The sequence below is a fragment of the Prionailurus viverrinus genome, chromosome A1, assembly GCF_022837055.1.
Source record: "Prionailurus viverrinus isolate Anna chromosome A1, UM_Priviv_1.0, whole genome shotgun sequence".
Taxonomy (NCBI): Eukaryota; Metazoa; Chordata; class Mammalia; order Carnivora; family Felidae; genus Prionailurus; species Prionailurus viverrinus.
The window spans coordinates 155,842,024-155,858,043 of record NC_062561.1 but is presented as its reverse complement, the minus strand read 5'-3'; the positions used below and the strand labels follow the sequence as shown (position 1 = coordinate 155,858,043).

General features: G+C 35.9%; 1 long non-coding RNA gene across 1 annotated transcript in view; it reads left to right on the top strand.

Annotated features, from left to right (window-relative positions):
* Positions 1-16,020, top strand: part of LOC125161361 (uncharacterized) — a 36,648-nt gene extending 20,628 nt beyond the window's left edge. The window contains exons 4-5 of the long non-coding RNA XR_007150616.1: positions 14,963-15,052; positions 15,963-16,020. This is a non-coding gene — a long non-coding RNA (uncharacterized LOC125161361). The remainder of the gene's footprint in view (positions 1-14,962; positions 15,053-15,962) is intronic.

The following is a 16,020-nucleotide window of genomic DNA, read 5'->3' as shown; positions in this document are numbered from 1 at the left end:
TGTTTAGTGTAAGGACAGAACCTATCCAAAATCTGGTACAACCTGCTTCTTTCACTCTATCCACTTAGGAAGGCTGAGAAATGTTTCCCAACCCTGCAACTCTTGATAGTTTCTCAAGATTTTTCATTACATGGTCCTACCAAATTCACCATGACCTTGAAAACTTATTAGAGAAACTATTATTATCCTCCAAGCTTACACCAGTAGCAGATGGCAGGTCTATGTCCTATTGTCTCCATACCAGCCATCTTTCTACCACTCTCTGCCTCTCTTCTGTTATTGTTATAAAAATAGCAAACCAACAGTTGCAGGGTTCTAGAGGTATACGAAATCTTAAATACTGTCTACTTTAATGTTATTGTTGTCATCATCATTATTCTTACAAAAGAGAAAATATGGCTCTGAAGAAAAGAAGTGGCTTACACAGAGTTGTTAGTGGAAAACATCGCATCTTCTGACTTTAAATCATTTCATGGTGATAAAATATAGTAAATTTGAGTAATATTTACCTTCTGGTATGAAAAACTTCAAAATAATTACTTTGATTTTTCTTAACTATAGAAAATATGAGCAAAGGCTAAGTTTTCAATCATTTTTTTAAAGTTTATTTCTTGTAGTTGCTTTTCTTAAAAAAATGTTTTTTAATGTTTATTTATTTTTTGAGAGAGAGATTGACAGAGTGTGAGCAGGGGAAGGGCAGAGAGAGAGAGGAAGACACAGAATCTGAAGCAGACTCCAGGCTCTGAGCTGTCAGCACAGAGCCCGACACGGGGCTCAAACCCACGAATCGTGAGATCATGACCTGAGCTGAAGTCAGATGCTCAACCGACTGAGCCACCCAGGTGCCCTGTTCCTTTTCTTTACTGAATATATCCTGACCTATAAGACATCACTGATGATAAAAATATGACCAGAACATAGAATGTATTCCTAGAGAACTCTTGTGTCAAAGGAGATTGTGGCAGTTTTAAACCATGGCTGCAAATTCTTTGACACTCTTCTCTTCAAAATTTGGGATCTGTGACCCCTTCCCAGTAATCTGGGTAGGCTTGTGACTGTTTCAGCCAATAATGGTGATGCCACAAGACTTTTTATCCCTATATGTTCATGCACTTGGTGACCTCGGCTGACATATGAGAAGCCCAACAATTACCATGAGACCAACATGTAAAAGACAACGTGCATACTCCACATGTATTGACATTCCTTTTAACAGTCCTGCTGGGCCCAATCTTCCCAGTAGCCCCGCCAAAGCACCAAAATAGGAGCCAAGTCATCTTTGATCCTACATACCAATCCTTACCAGCTAAATACCACAGAGTGACTGTCAACATGCCATGAACTAGAAGAAACACATGGCCAAACACCATCCAAATATTTGACCCAGAAAAATCACAAGACATCAGAAGATTGTTGTTTTAATTCACTTAGTTTTGGCGTTTATTATACAGCAATAAATAACCAGAACAAGGATACAATAAATAAAATTTAAGCAATTCAGAAACAATAGAAGACATTGTCCTGATCTCTATGAGTTTGAAATTCATCTGGGTTAATGGGTAAGAGTCACTCATGAAGCAATTAGATCAATGAAAGCCAAAAAAGTCAAGGAAGACTTAGGAAAAAGTTAGAATTGAATGGATCTTGGAGAGAAGACATAACTTAGTGAGGGAGCAGCTCAGGAGAAGAGACCACTGTGATATTTAGCGAGTGTTAAAATTGGTATTAGAAACTAATACTAACTGGTATTAGTAGTAGAAACAATAATCACCATGAACTTAGTGCTTCATATGAGCCAAGAACTCTACAGAGGCTTTTCTATTTTATTTCATTTATCTTTTAATTAACTTTCAGGATATGTATCACTATACCTTTGTACATGGGAAGAAACAGAACAGTTTGCCTGATGTAACACAGATAGTGTGTGGTAAAACCATGGCTCCAATGCTCATTCTATACCTCTCCTCTGAAATCACTTTTCACTAAAGTGAAAAATATAACTGTATTATACCTATAGCATATTAACAAAGTTCAAAATAATTATTTAATTTTCTAGAGCTTTAGTAAGTAAATCAAGCGTGCATGTATTTTAACTCCTCTTGAGTCCACAATATAAATATAGTTATTAAAATTATTTTATCTTTGAAAACAATCATTTTATCAGTATTTTTGAAAAATCATTTAAAATGTGTTTTTTTTAAATAGAACTTAAAAAAATCCCCAATATTTCAGTATCATCCCTTTTTCAGTAGCCTCTTTTTAGCTTAAAAAATCCATGTTTTTCCCAAATGAGACATACCAACATTTCTAAAAGGTACTCTCTGGGGGATTTTCTTCTCAAGAACTCAGAAAATACCCTCTGTTATGTAGCTGAATCCAGGATTAGTTATTTCACTGAAGATATTTTAATCTCTATAAGCTATTTAACAAGCCTGAAATATGATGAAGGAGCTTGAGCTTTAACATACAAAAATAAATGAATAATCAAAATCATATTCTTAGATTTAACTAAAAGAAAACACATGTGAAAAGGTGCAAAGATCTGTAGAAAGACAGGGTTTAAGTGGTCATCTGGTATAGAAAAGGTATGAGCAGATTTGGTGGTGTTCTCTATGATTTAAATTGTCATTAAAAACACTCAATCCTGAAGTGATAAACCCAAGCTTTAAATCACACACTCTGAGTGTCTCAGAAAGCAAAAAACCCATCTCTTAAAAGGAAAAAGTGAAACAACACAATGTGCCCATGAAAGAGAGTAGATCTGTGTGAGCAGCAAACAATGTTCTTATGCATCTTTGTTCCAACATGGCATAAAGTGTATGGCATAGCTGGTAAGAAAAACTCCATGAACAGAGATGACATTTTCCCCAGAAATGAAGAGCTTACAAAATAGCCAGCATAGGAGTGTTTCAAAATCAGAAATCTGTGATACACACACATACACACACACACACACACACACACACACACACAGAGCCAATGGTCTGTTCCTCATTAAATGATTGAATTAAGATTATTGGAAAATAGAGTAAATGTCTGTCTAAAGAAGTAAAATGGCTATCGATGTGTCATTGTTTGACAACCTGTATGTTATAAACATTTTCTTGTCATTTTTCTATTATACAGAAATACCCAAATTTACTAATTTAATCTTCTTTTAAGTAGATATCAGATTATTTTCTTCTCTTTCACTAGTACAGAGAACTTACATGGATATAAATTTTGTGCAGATTTATAACAATTTTCTTAAGATAAATTCTTACAAATTAACTTATTAGGTCAAAGAGTATACTTGTTTTTCAGGCATTTTTTACGTATGACCAATTTTCCCTACAGCAAAGTTGTGCCACTCTGTGCTCCCAAAGCCTGGGAGGGTGCTTTTCTCTTTTCAGTTAGTATAGCAATGTAAGTTTTTTTTTCTAATGTGAAGAAAGAACCCATTTTCTAAAAGTGTGAATTTGTTAAGTGTCTTTATTCCATTTCCATGTGTTGTCTTTTTACGCTATTTTTTTAATGTATTAGTTTTTCTTTTTTCTTTTTTTTTGAATGTATTAGTTTTTCAACCATCAATTATATCAGTATATTCCTTATAGGTTCATACTTTGTTACTATGATGTCGGCTGATCACCTATAATTTCTCCTAGATTTTTATGGTTTAATTTAAAAAGCACATTTTTAATTCACCTAGAATTCATTTTGATGTTTCCTGTGAGGAAAAATGTCTTTCTACTTTTAAAAAACACATATATTAAAAACTATACATCCTAATCACATATCCTAATGATACTCTAAACATATTTGTAACTTTTATCTGAAATTATTTTCAATGCCAGTAGACACTTATAAAGCCACATAAACACACTGCTCTGAGATTTATAAGCATACTTTGATTTTGATTAGAAGTGGAACAACTCAGCTTGATCACTTATTTCATACAGCAGACTTGGCTTTGATTGACTTTTTGCTCTCTCTAAAAATAAAATCTGACCTCAATTGGTGAAAATTCACCATCACTAAGGATATTTCAAAGGATTTGTACCAAAGGTACCCAAAAATTCCCAAAAGAGGATTTCCAAAAATATTCTCAGCGGTGGATTAAATGTCCTCCTAAATTGATTAATTTGAAATTGGCAGCACTAATTTTGTATTGTTGGGATTTTAACTTTTGGTTTTATTATTTAATGATTGTGTTTCTTATATTTTCTCTAAGAACCAACTTGCTAAGTGACTAATCTTATATATTAAATATATCTGGTGTGATTTCAAAATACCCATCTACTTGTGGAGAAAACCATTTATATCAAAGCAAGGAGGTGTGTGTGTGTGTGTGTGTGTGTGTGTGTGTGTGTCTATGTTTTATCCAGACTAATTCTAGGACATATAGAACATAGTATCTCATGAATAGATATAGAATTGGGAACATTTTTGTTAAACATATATTCTTTTTCTGGTAGCTTTAGTAATGAGAAGCACAGTAAACTAGGAACACATATCATACATTATGCTAATTAATAGAAATAAATGTTCTAATAACACTCTTTTTTTTGGACAGAAAGTTTATTTCTAGAAGTACCAAAGAAAGCATAGAAATATATTTTAGGAAGTCCAGAAAGGGAAGTTTTACCTAGAGGTGGCAAACTAGTCGGCCTAAATTCTTCCTATTTAGGAAGAATTTTTTTTCTGTCTTCAAATTGTCTTTTATTTTTGTCTTCAAAATGTAAATGCCATGGGGTAATTCCCATACCCTGAAGCTACCACAGGCTCATCCCACTCCTGAGCCCTAAGGTATTTGAATTTGCAAACTCCAAACTGGAATTTTTCAAACACATCCAGCACTAATTAAATAAAACCCTATACATTTGAGAATTACGGCTATTTGTTTAAGAAAGGGCTATGATTAGAAAAAAAGTAGAAAAAAAGGGCTATGATTAGAAAAGGGCTATGATTAGAAAAAAAGTAGAGTAGAGGATTTATTCTTCAGCTCTGATAGGAAGAGTAATGGAATGATTTATTGAATGTTTTACCTTTGGAGCCACTCACCTTGTGAACTGTAACCTCTTAATTCTTAACTGGAAGTTCAAAGAGAACTCATGCTTTGGGGTCAATTCTTTCTTTGGTCAGGGTGGTTCAAGGAGCACCAAGATCCTTGTACAAATGGAAGTCCCCTGGCCATTTCCCTTCTCTTTTCACTTCCAGCTTCATTCTGTACCTGCAGGGGGTCTTGTGCACACCTATGCAGGTGTTATAGCCACATGTTCAAATACCAGTTATGTCCATCTTTCCTCGGAGCTACCTTGTAGTCTCATAGTTGGTGCTGTTAGTTACCAAGAAATGAATACGGAAAGGGCCTCTTCAGGTCTTAGAAGCAAGCTCAGGGTCATTTGAGCAGAGTTTAGAAGGTTGGGCACAGCCTTTAGATGGGCATGTCTTCTTAGCATTGTGTACTGTTCCATAGGAAGTAGCATGGCTGGAGAAAGGCCCCAGAAGTGTTCTCCAAAGTACAGGAGTCAGAGTGGGGGAACTTTTCTTGTTAGTCCAAGGGTAATAACTATTTCTTGGAACTAGAATCTTGGTGATTCATCTAGTCTTGGTTCCCAAACCAGCAGTTTCATTTGTCCTGTTCTTCCCAAAGACCACAGTTTTGCCTGGCACTCTGATCTTTAAGATAATACCTTCACTTCCTTCTGCTGATGACTTGGATTTCTGCCTGATGTTTGCTCCAAGCTTCTTGAGCATCTTATGAATCCAGAGAGTTGAAATCTCCACTCAGCATCCTTTTAAAAAATGTATTATTAAAGTATGGTTGACATACAGTGTTACATTAGTCTTAGGTATACAATATAGCAATTTGACAATTCTATACATTGCTCAGTGCTCACCATGATAAGTGTCACCATCTGTTACCATACAATGTTATTACAATATTATTCACTACATTCCCTGTGCTGTACTTTTAATCCCTGGGCCTTATTTATTTTATAATTGGAAGATTGTTTTGGGTACGATCATGGGGCTGACTGCTGGCCTTAACTCACATCATAGGCTACCTCTGGCTCCTTTTTCTGATTACCTGTTGTGTTCTAGTAGGCTTACCTTCTAGCCTCATTGTCTTACCTGATTTGGAATCAAGCGAAGCTCCTATAGAAGAAATGCCAACATACACACTTGTCCTGGGCAGGGTGGCTGCAGGCTTGTAGAGAAGTCAGAAGACAGTTGCTACCAGTCACCCAGGAACAAACATCTTACAGCCATTCTTGTTAAGTGATTAAGAGACCATTTCAAGGTGGGCCTCATGTCCTTTTTGAATGTATGTACAATTATCTTAAAGGGAGTCAAGCAGATTTACCTTTAGTGTAGGCCCTACCTTGCAGAAGCATCCTAGCCTTTCTTCTTGCAAATGCCTGAAATTGCTTTAATGGGAATACAGTCTCTCATTCCATAATTAGCGACAAAAGGCTTAAAATACACAAGGCTGACTATGGTTAGGCATTTACAGAAACGCATTCACACTCAAGTGTCATCAATCAATCAGTTAACATCTATAAATGGCAGATATTAGATCTCTTCCTTTTTGATGAGTGTATGTGGTGGGAAAGATAGTAGAAAGAAACTTAGAAAACTCAGTGCTTCTGCAATGTGGATGGACTTACCATTGAGATGGGGAAAGAGGAAATGAGCAGAAGGTTGGGAACCTAGAAGGCAGCATTGAAAATTTCGTGGATTCAATTACCTTCTCATTGCCAGATGGAATGTAGAATTCAGTCTTGATTCAATTCCACTGGAATTGGATTCAAAGAATATAATCTACAAATGATTAATCAGTGATGTGATTATGTTTGAAGAACAAAGTATTACACTACAGATTCTGCAGAGAAGAGATAATAGCTATCTTCAATTTACATTTTGACACCTGAATGCACAGATACGAAGCAGCTTCTCATGTTGTGTGGAGTCCAGGGTAAATCTCAAATCAAAGCACAGGATTGGGACTGTCGTACAAAGCTATCCTCAAAGATAGTTAGCAATAAATTAATATAGTAAGAAACAGAATATGACTTTCCCATAGGAAAAGCAGAGCCACCCACTTAAAATGCCTACTTTGGAACTTGCAAACAAGTTTGATGTCAATCTGTTTTTCAGGATTTCTTGGCTTAAAGGATTTAGTTCTTCCTAAAGTAAACAAGCTAGAAGGCTCTGATTAGAAGTAGGCTGGAGTGCTTGGGTGGCTCAGTTGGTTGAGCGTCTGACTCGATTTTGGCTCAGGTCATGATCTCACAGTTATGAGATGGATCCCTGAGTCAGGCCCTGTGCTGACAGCACTTGAAAGCATGGAGCCTGCCTGGGATTCTCTCTCTCCCTCTGCCCCTCCACCCCATGTGAGCGCACTCTCTCTCTTTCTCTCTCTCAAAAAAGAAAAAAATAAAAAGGGAGGCCAGACACCTGATAGGATGCTGGGGGAAGCAATATTTTTGTCAAAGGATGCCTTGCTCCTTGCTCCTAGAAGCTAACACTAGAGTTATGGTGGCATTAGGGAGTTCTTAAAAACAGATAGCAATTAATTAATTAATTCAGTAACTAATTGCACATTTATTGAGGATCAATGAGAGATGTAGTATAAGATACCATGATTTGTTCTGATGACGAAACAAATATTAGCCATATAAACGCTTATGGGTTTCTGTTGATAGAAACCAGCTAAAGGTAACATTGAATCCAGGGGAGATTTATTATAAGGAGATATGGCATTCTAAGCCAGCGAGGATACCAAACCTCGGGGAAAGATGCTTCAGGAGGCCATGGAACGTATTCCTTTATTCCTGGGGCCATGACTGCCATCTCAGTACCTGGCACATGACTAATAGTGCTTGATTAACAATTGTAGAAGATACTCGATTAAAGACCAATCAAAAAAGTAGAAGATACTGTAGCAGGAAACCCAGAAAATGGTCAATTTCCATGTGTTATATCTTTGCCTTTGCACTTGTGTTCTCTCTGCTCACTTGACAGAGAATGTTGCTGGTCCACCATCCTGGAATGTAGATATTAGAATCCAATTACACTTATTAACTGTATGTGATTCTAACTGGATCAAAATAGATGCTTCGTCCCAAGAGGTGGCTTTGTCCTCATGACCAGGACTGAAATAATGTAGTAAAACATGTTCAGGGGGCGCACCTAAAGAGAAGAGTTCTGAGTGATTTTTATTGCAGAATTGGTAACTAACGAAGCCAAAACTGGATCCTGCAGTAATAAGGCCTTTCAATATGTATATAAATGTATATTGTTTCTCAGTGTTCTACATTGAGCCATCTCCATTCAGTCTCCCTGGAAACAGGCTACTTACACCTGTGTTTTCAAATAACCTCCTATAAGTTTGATTCCAAAATCTATATTTTTAGCATACAGCTCTTTCCTGAGCTCCAGATCCATATATCTGTCTTCTTACTTAATTTTCCATGGTTGTCTCTCAGACACTTCACTTTGGTATGCTCAAAACTGAAATCGTCTTCCCTCCAAAATCTGTACCTCTTCCAGTATTCTTTAACATGTAAAGGTGGATGTTTTTTTTTTTCAAATACACAGTAAAGACTATGGTGAATATTGGCAAATTAGCGTCATTAGAGTCAAAAACATGGATACAAAAAGGACATCTTGGAATTTGGAATATAAAATTAAAATCCAAAAGCTGCCAGCAATATCACACATTAATAAAATGTTTGCCCACACATAGTCTGAAAACAAGATGTAATTTGGGAATTCAAATCAGTTTATTTGGCTATCAGAGGAAGGCTTAGTATTAGGGTGACTCTATATCCCAGTTTTCCTGGAACAGTTACAACTTTTTCCTCTTCACCCAGCATCCTGTCTTGTTTTATATTTGTTTCCATTGTTTTATTTTTTATATTATTATATACTGTAATAATTATATTATATTTGATATTCATATTATTAACAGTTGAATTAAACTAGTCTTACATGAACTTAGTAGAACTCCACTAGCTTCTGTCATGTTCTCATCCAGTAATGTGTGAGTCATATGTAAGGTGAACAGAATTTATATTCTATCACTATTCCTAGTTTTGTCCAGGCACAGTGTGTCTAAGCTCTCATTTCATCCAAAGAAGCTAACTCCATGTGGTACCCATGGGGTAACGGGAGGGGTATTCTCCTCTGATGCCCGTGATGGTACTTGGTATACTAACCAGTTGTGCCAGGGTCCATAGAGTGGTCTGTGAGATATGCAGAGTTGTCAATCAGTGAATTCGATGAGAAAATGGGAAATGACAGGTTGTGTATACATGAAACATAAACAGTTAGTAAAGGTTGAGCATAGCCTGCCATGGGAAACACAAAGAATAATTTAAACAGTCTTGCTAGAATGATTTTGATATTTATTATATGGTGCAAATCTCTAACTATTCAATAGTTTTATTTTTGGTAATACCTTTATGTTTCCTAATATATTTCCTTTTAAGCAAAAAAATAAACTGAAAAAACAAAAGTGCATGCTTGTTGAACAATTAAATATTGGTTTACCATACCTCAAATATATTTTGACATTGACTATATAACCTGCACAAGAAGTTAGGTGACATTTACTATCCCCTATCCTCAGGGGACATAGCTGTATGTGTAAATAGAAGGTGACAATTTGCTAAGCACCATCAATATATACTACAAAAGAAATGTCTTTTGGAGGCTGAGTCCAAAGTAAACTATTTAACACGCGTATATAGTCAGTGTGTTTATATATCACTCTTTGAGACATGAGTTTTCATTTAGATCAGATGACAGCTCATCTCAGTTAATTTCACTTATTTTGATTCCAAGATTTCTTTTACATACAAAAATGAGGTTATTGCTTTTATTTTTGACCCATTAGTAGGAAAAAAGAAACTCCATGAAGTGTTAGATGATGTCAATGTTACATCACTGTCATCAGATATTTCAAGTAGAAAATTAATTCCAAAAGTGGTTTAATTTTTTTCCCATCTAATTTACAGAATCAAAGTAAAACTTTTGAAAGTGTATTTTGTCATAGATGAAATGCATGACATTCCTGGAAATGGAATTGTAAATTCTTTACAAAGGGCAACACTGAGGATAAAATTGTTTTTTCTTACATTGGTCATAAGAAATTTTGGAGTAGTGTGCAATCATACCAAAAACAATGTTTTTAACAAACTAAGAAAGTTATGAAGCGGAAATATATGCAGATTTGGTCGTGGCACACATACAGCTCATAGCTATTTCCAAACAAACTGATGTATTCTACGCATCAAAATAGAAGTGTTATTGTTTTAGAAATCATTTATTTCGGAAATTTATTTTTTGAGTAGATCTACTACATAGTACCACCAATAAAACAAGAACAGTTAGTTGGCCAAAGCAAAATAATTTTAAAATTCTACAACTTCCATTATTTTCAGCATCCTCTTCAGCTCTTAAATCATTGTGGATGATCAATTATATGATTATCCTACCTTTTAAATAAAAGAGATCCCTGCCTATCCATTGAACAAAGACATAAACCGGGAGGTTGGGGCGCCTGGGTGGCGCAGTCGGTTAAGCGTCCGACTTCAGCCAGGTCACGATCTCGCGGTCTATGAGTTCGAGCCCCGCGTCGGGCTCTGGGCTGATGGCTCAGAGCCTGGAGCCTGTTTCCGATTCTGTGTCTCCCTCTCTCTCTGCCCCTCCCCCGTTCATGCTCTGTCTCTCTCTGTCCCAAAAATAAATAAACGTTGAAAAAATAAAAAAAATAAAAAAAAAAATAAACCGGGAGGTCATTTGACTCTTCCTTCTCACTTAAACATCCAGTCATTAAATAATCATATTTTAAACTAAGTTCCCACTTCTCTGTCACTATCTGAATTCAGTGCTTTCATGTTTCTCTCCCAAATTTCTTCAAAAGACTTCTGTCTGGTCTTCCCTTCCCCATCTTTCATCATTTCAATCCATCCTCCATACTGCTGTCAAAGTGATAGTTACTTAAAATCATTTGAAACTTCTCAATTTCCTACAGAATGAAGTTCAAGCTTGTTGTCATAGAAGGTTTATGCCTAGCTTTCTTATTTCACTTCTTGCCTCTTACCTCCATGTACTCTTTATTCCTTCCACATCTGTGCATCAAATATACTGTATTCCTTCAGGACATGAGACAGACAAAATTTGTTGAGCCTCTTACAATCTTTTTCCCTTTTTTCTGCTTGGCTCTTAGCCTAAGGTACATTCCTTTACCACAGCAGCACACATCATCTATTGTAATTGTGGATTTTCTTTTTTTTTTTTTTTTAATTTTTTTTAACGTTTATTTATTTTTGAGACAGAGAGAGACAGACCATGAACGGGGGAGGGGCAGAGAGAGAGGGAGACACAGAATCGGAAGCAGGCTCCAGGCTCTGAGCCATCAGCCCAGAGCCCGACGTGGGGCTCGAACTCGCTGACCGAAGATCGTGACCTGAGCTGAAGTTGGACGCTTAACCAACTGAGCCACCCAGGTGCCCCTAATTGTGGATTTTCTATCTTCCTTTGTAAACTGAGTTTCATTAAAACAAAGAGACTGTATTTCCTTTAATATTCCCAGTAATGAAAACACTCCCTTACACATAAAAAATGCAGTAAAAGTGAATACAAGGTAGAAAAATGAGTGTTGTAATGAGAGGACAAAGGGATAAGTTATTTCCAGATAGAAAGAGGGGAAAATGCACACAGAATCTGAAGTTTTAATTGATCTTGTGGCATGTATAGGATTTGCACATGCAAAGATGGAGAGAAAACAATTGCAGGCAAAAAGTACGGCTGAAGAATATAAAAAGAATCTTGGACACAGTGAGAATTTAGTGTGGGTAGAGTGAATTAGAACAGGAAGTTGAGTGGTGAGGGATATTTGCAAGGTCCGGATCTAGATTCCCCATGTCAGTCTAAAGTTCAGGATTTATTCTCTTAAGAATGGGAAATACTCTGAGTGTTTGAATAGGAATCATGCATCTATAGCTACACGTCGTCTGAAAACTATATGTGAGAAGTCTTCATAGAAGGAAAAGAAAACTAGTTAGGAAATCATTGCATAGGCTAGATGAACCATAAGTAGTGCCATTCTGGAGCCAGCTTGTACCTGCTAGTGAGAGCCAGTTGCTGTTTTCAGGAATTCTGTGAGGCAGTTTTTATATACAATCATTATATTAAAGGTTAAATTATGTAAACTTACAATTAAAATAATTTATATTAAAAGTAAAGTACTAAATACTCAAAATTATTCACTTCATACTTAGTTTACTATTATCTATGCATTTGAGGTTTACACATATCTACATTGTGCACAAGAGGTAAAATTATGTACTATTGCCTATCTCTTCCCAATTCAATTTTAGTGACATTACGGTAGTAGCTTGAAATTAGTCATGACAGAGCATTTACACTACAGTGATTGGCAAATGCTGCAATCATGACTTGAGTGTTTGGCATGTTTATTGTCTAGATTTAAGAAAGTAATGACGATTATAATAATGCAGATTAAACTTAAAATTATGTCTATAGTAGTTCCATTGTGAATACCACAAAAATTCATAGAACATTTTTTTCTTTTTTTTAAAGATTTATTTATTTTGAGAGAGAGAAAGCACAAGTGGGTGAGGGGCAGAGAGAGAGGGAGAGAGAGAGAATCCCAAGTAGGCTCCGCACTGTCAGTGCAGAACCCGATGGAGGGCCTCATTCCATGAACCATGAGATCATGACCTGAGCCAAAATCAAGAGTCGGACACCTAAACAACCCAGGCACCCCCGTGGAATATTTTTTCCAATAAAATAGAATTATCCAAAGGTGCCCATGTGATTACTGAATGAGTAAACTTTCAACTTACACCTTTATTTTTTTTTAGGATCTTTACATCAGAACTTCATGTATTCATCAATTGCAACCATGGGTTGATTGACTGTAGGTATGAGAGTTTGGTGAAGATCAACAAATGCATCGTGTGAGAATGAATTGGATCTGTGAAATTTACGGCAAAGAATAATATAGATTTTATTATAATTTTTAAATTGTGTGCTACACACCTTTTATATTAATAACATTTATATTAAATTTATGTATTTTTTCTTGCATCTACCTATATCTATATCTATATTTATATCTATCTATCTATACACACATTTTTCGGAGGGGGTGAATGACATATTGTACACTGCTGGCAATATGACCTTAGCAGTAAAAATGAGGAGAAAAGAATGCTTTCAAAAAGTATTTGGAGGATACGTTACACAATGTGAAAGCTATAGGGAAGGGAATGAGCAGTGGTAAAGAGATGTATGAGGTTTTGAGGCTTGTTGAAATATATACTTTGGAAAAATATGAAGCACAAGTAGAAAAGATTTATGAGGAAGAACAGTTGAGATTTTGACTGTTGTATAGATTTGAGAGTCATCTGCATTGAGGTGTCCCCAAAGTCACTGTAAAAACCATAAAAGGGAGAAAATAGCCTAGAGAGATCTATGAGAGGAAACCTAATCTTAGAGAAAAGGGAAAAAAAGGAAATGCAGAGAAAGAATCAAGAGTAATCAAAGAAGTGGGAAGAGATCAGGAGACTACGGATGGGGTGATAGGAACCTGGGAAAGAGAAGATGTCAAATAGGACATTGTCAATAGAGATGGAGAATTTGCAATCAAAATCTGTATTGTGTTTGAAACAAGTAACCTAAAGGGGAAAAATTAGTATTTAGATTAGAACAAATCGCCACAGAACACAGTAAAAGATAAAGCATATGACGTACATGTTCTCATAGAAGAATCAGGAACACACAAGTAATTTATCTTCCAGAATATCTGTAGGTTTGTTTAGAACCCCAATTAAACTCTAGGGGATTGCATTTAGACTGTCTTGACAAAAAACACAAATATAGGCTGTAGATTCTGAGTCTTTGAAAGAATTTTCCCAGTGCCTCAAAATCAAGTCCAGGAATGGTGATTGTAGTTGGCAAGTTCTGGTATTAGGAGATCTCAATTACTCACATGAGAGCAAAATCCAAGAGTTAATCCGAGTGATTACAAAGTGAAAGACATGTGGGCGACATACCTAACACAGACACATACTCATAACTGAAGTGTGAGCTTTATTTGATAAGGGTTGTGACAGAAAATGGATTTGGAAGGAAACTGGACGGCAGGCTTCGTCAGCTTTCTCATCATTCAGGGGGTTATGCCATGCTGAGCAGCTAGAATCCACACTGCAGCAGCGGCATTAATAGGGCAACTCTGGCCTTTCTGTTTCCCACTAGGTGCAATGAAAAATTGACAAGACAAAGTTTTATCGAGAGGTTGCTATGTCCCTTAATTACACATGAAAAACCAGAATTTTCTAGAAACTGGAGAATTGGGCCAGGTGATTCTCCGGAGATTTGGGAACATGTGTTCTACATATTCTGGATATATTACCTTGATAATCTACTTTGAAGAGATTTCCCCTACAAAATTGGGAGATCCCTAGAAGTGACTTGCATTTTATTAGTATTGTCAATATTACAGTTTTATGATTTCTCTCTTACATATAGCAAGGTCACTTGACATTTAATATACTTCTTTGGCCAAACTTAAAGTGGAATTACTATCAGAGTATGAACACACTGCATAGTAGTATTTTTTTTTAAATTCATAAAAATATTTCTCTGCGTGAGCTTAAAGGCAAGAAGAATGTCATGTAAGGGGGGAGGGAAAAACCAGGTATATATATATATGCCCCGTTTCCAAAGAAGGTCACATTCTGAGGCTCTGAATGGATATGAATTTGGGGGGTGGGTACTAGTCAACCCACAGCAGCTCATAATTGAGTTAAAAATTTTAGAAGAATATTAAAATAACTATAAAAATTACAGATTGAGGTTTTCTAAGTAATGAAGATTTTATTTGGATTTATTTTGTATCATATTCTCACTCATTTTTCATTTAGTTTAATTTCTCCTTCTCTAGTTGCTCTTGTCTCAGAAGGCTATGTCTTAACCAATGAGAAAGGATAAATTCGCCCCTGTGGTTGATATTTATGGGAATGCAAGGTGACAGGTAAGCTGATGCACTCTTTCTAAATATCTGACCCACAAATGTAACCAGACGCTTAAAAATAAAATCTGTGTTTCCTAGCTGTGTGGTTATATTAATATCAGACTAAGTGACTTCAAGAGAAGGAGTATTGCCAGAAATAAAGAGGGCATTTCATAATGATAAAAGGGTCAGTTTATCAAGAAGACATCTTAAATGTGTATTCGTCTAATAAAAGAGTCTCAAAATCTGTGAAGCAAAGAAGATGCACTTAAATCCACAATCACAGCTAGACATTTTTAATACTCCACTCTCAGTAACTGATAGAACATATAGACAAAATATATCAGTAAAGATATAGAAAATTTGGACAGTTCTGTCAAAACTCTTGGCCCAAACAGTATTTTATAGAACATTCCACCCAACACGGCAGAATACACATTCTTTTCAAGTACATATGGGAAGTTGACCAAGAGAGACAATAGCACAGGTGAAAAAAATAAATGATTTACTTTTACAAAAAGGGAAATGGCACAGAGTATATTCTCTAACCACAACAGATTTATATTAGAAGTCAATAATATAGAGAAAAATCTCCAAATATTTGGAAATTTAAAAAAGGGTATGCTTTATGAATATGATCTCAACCCTTAAAAAGAGTGCCGGGAAAACAACTTATCCAACTCTCTGAATTCCAGGTAGGTACAGAAAAGTATCCACTAAATTGATCAAGAAAATGACCACTCAAAAGCAAATAATCCTTTTAAAATGTGTAAGTAATAGGGCTCCGTAAGGTTGTCTTTGCCATTAACCCTAGGCTGGCTGCATCAAAAAAGATGTATTCAGCATTATGAACGAACCTTTTAGCTATCTTAAGATTATTGAGATAGATGCTGTAACTTTCCATGGTTCCATCTTCTTTTAAAACCTCTAGAATCTCAAAGACTTCCTGGAGCTGCAGAGGGTGTTGCCAATCATCGTGGAAATTTAAA